Genomic DNA, 3,342 nt, shown 5'->3' on the forward strand with positions numbered 1-3,342 from the left:
TGCATTTGTTTTGCCAGTTATTTCTCTCCTATTGTACTCAGTGTTTCTCATCAGTGCTGAGTTGGTATGTGGTCTGTCTGTTCCAGAATGCAAGATCATTGAGTTGGCCAGATGACCCTGAAATGAATTCATATTTTTTAGCAATACAGATGTGTAAAATGTGCATGGTGTGGGTTACTTGACAACCACAACCCATATTCAAGTTCAGCTTTATAAATGAACCAGATCGATATAATGATCCTGTTTTCTGGAACACAACAGTGGTCCTGCAGGGGGTTTCAATGCATTCATAGTGGGACCATGAAAGGATTGCATACTTGTCTTGTATTAGCCCATATATTTAGTTTTCATATGAATTCTTGGATTGTCTCTAGGACTAGACAAATGTATACAGTGCGTTGTGGAAAGAATTCAGACCCTTTTCCACATTGTTACGTTACAGCCTTATTCTAAAATGGATTAAATATTTTTTCCTCTTGATCTACACACTATCCCATGACGACAGCAAAAACACGTTCAGAAATTTCTGCAAATGTATTTAAAAAAATAACACTAACATAGGTATTCAGACCCTTTACTCAGTACTTTGTTGAAGCACCTTTGGCAGCTATTACAGCCTGGAGTCTTCTTGGGTATGATGCTACAAGCCTGGCCCACCTTGGTGAGTTTCTCGTTCTTCTCTGCATATCCTCTCAAGCTCTGTCAGGTTGGATGGGGAGTGTCGCTGCACAGCTATTTTCAGGTCTCCAGAGATGTTCAAGTCCGGGCTCTGGCTGGGCCACTCAAGGACATTGAGGCTTGTCCCGAAGCCGCTCATGCATTGTCTTGGCTGTGTGCTTAGGGTCGTTGTCCTGTTGAAAGTCAACCTTCGCCCCCGTCAGGTCCTGAACAGGATCTTTTGTGCTCCGTTCAGCTTTCCCTCGATCCTGATTAGTCTCCCAGTCCCTGCTGCTGAAAAACATCCCCACAACATGATGCTGGCACCACCATGCTTCACCGTAGGGATGGTGCCAGGTTTCCTCCAGACGTGATGCTTAGCATTCAGGCCAAAAAGTTCAATCTTGATTTCATCAGACCAGAAAATCATTGAGTCCTTCAGGTGCCTTTTGGCCAACTCTAAGCGGGCTGTCATGCCTTTTACTGAAGAGTGGCTTCCGTCTGGCCACTCTACCATAAAGGCCTGATTGGTGGAGTGCTGCAGAGATGGTTGTCCTTCTGGAAGGTTCTAACATTTCCAAAGAGGAAGTCTAGAGCTATGTCAGAGTGACCGTCGGGTTCTTCGTCACCTCCCTGACCAAGGCCCTTCTCCCCCGATTGTTCAGTTTAGTCGGGTAGCCAGCTCTTGGAAGAGTCTTGGTGGTTCCAAACTTCTTCCATTTAAGAATGATGGAGGCCTCTATGTTTTGGTGGACCTTCAATGCTGTAGAAATGATTTGGTACCCTTCCCCAGATCTGTACCTCGACACAATCCTCTCTCTGAACTCTACGTACAATTCCTTCAATCTCATGGCTTGGTTTTTACTCTGACGTGCACTCTCAGGTGTGTGCCTTTCCAAATCATGTCCAATCAATTGAGTTTACCACAGCTGTACACCAAGTTGTAGAAACATCTCAAGCATGATCATTGGAAACAGGATGCACCTGAATTTTGAGTCTCATAACAAAGAGTCTGAATACTTATGTAAATAAGGTGTTTCTGTTTTTAATATTTAATACATTTGCAATTTCTAAAAACCTGTTTTTGCTTTGTCATGATGGGGTATTGTTTGTATATAAATGTTATCTATTTTAGAATGAGCCTGTAACATAACATGTGGAAAAAGTCAAGGGTTCTGAATACTTTACCAATGTACTGTATGTGTACTGTGAGTAACTTTATCATGCAAACAGTTGTCTGCTGCTCAAACATAATTAAACATTGATGTTGTAGACTAGCTGAAATTTGTATCAATATCTTTTAACATGAACAATGTAAGCTTTTAAACATTGGATGCTGCTCTATGTAAGTCTGGATGTCTTTGGTTTAATACCGTCTGACTGCTTCTTGGAGAAACAACTTTGGATATCTGCAGTTGATTGGAGTTAGAGTTGAGCATACTACAGAGTACTACTTAATCAAATTTTGTGTAAATTGAACATGTATTGTTGTGGTTTGGCAAATGCATTATGCTTGACCAGTCCCATTTTAGGAGTAGAATGTTACAGCTTGACATTTCCTGTCAGAGGAAAAATTAATATATTACATAATGACTGGGTTGTTATACCATGATCTACCACCAGATGGATTCCAAATGCTTTCCAGCCTTGGGTGCCTTCCATCCAGTGCTGCTGCTTGACTCAGCAATCCTATACTTCTGACATTTAGATTTTAAGCAATACAGATCACTTTTTGTTTAAATGCACCCACAAGAGATAGAAGATAACTCAGTCTTGAACTCAAGTGTCATATTGATAAACCAACCAATTTTTGTACAATGTATATATTGTTTTACTAGTTACTGTGGAGTCATGAAGTGGATCAAGTGAAAAATAATCCCATGTAATCATGTTTTTCAGATATGCTATTGGAGTACATTTCAGTAATTTATATTGTCTTTGTGTGTCTTTATGTTTAGTTTATTAGGATCTCCATAAGCTGTTGCACATGCAGCAGCTACTTTTTCTGTGTCCTGAAATAACTACTCTTTAGGCTATAGCCCCCTCTAGCCCCCTCTCAATTGAGCAAGTCTTAAATGAATCAGTTATTAGGAAATAAAAGCATTTTGGCGTCCTATTTCTTTCTCAATAAGAAACAAATCTTCACCCTCAACTTTTTTACACTTGAGAATGACATCAAACAGCCTCTTGAATTTCTCACATTGTTTCTCTTGTAATTTCATTGCTTTTCCTTATGTTATTAAACACAACCAACCTAAACCAATGTATGCTTCTCTGGCTCAGTGTCGGTGGCCATTCCTCTAATTTCTCTCCCCTCTGGTATCCATCCTCCAGTATTTCTCTCACCAGGATTGGCCTCCCAACCGTGACCGCCCACCCCCCACTGGCACCCCAATTGTTGGCAGGGCAATTGTGTGTGCGGGAGGCTCGTAAAGGGCACTGCCTGGGTTCTTCTGCCCTGTGACGGATAGCTGGGAGAGTGCAGGGCTATTTACATGAGAAGAGCCGGAGGAGAGAGCGATGAATAGAGCGGCTTTCAATCTGCTTGTCTCTGAGGACTTTCTCTCCTAGCCACCAACCCCCCATCACCAACCCTTTCTTTGTGCAACTCTGTTTTTTTGCCTCCCTCTCTTTCTTCCCTCTTTCTTCTCAACCTCTTCACTTCATTTTCCTTTGCCTCATTGC

This window comes from Salmo trutta, chromosome 7, assembly GCF_901001165.1.
Source record: "Salmo trutta chromosome 7, fSalTru1.1, whole genome shotgun sequence".
In the NCBI taxonomy this organism is placed as follows: Eukaryota; Metazoa; Chordata; class Actinopteri; order Salmoniformes; family Salmonidae; genus Salmo; species Salmo trutta.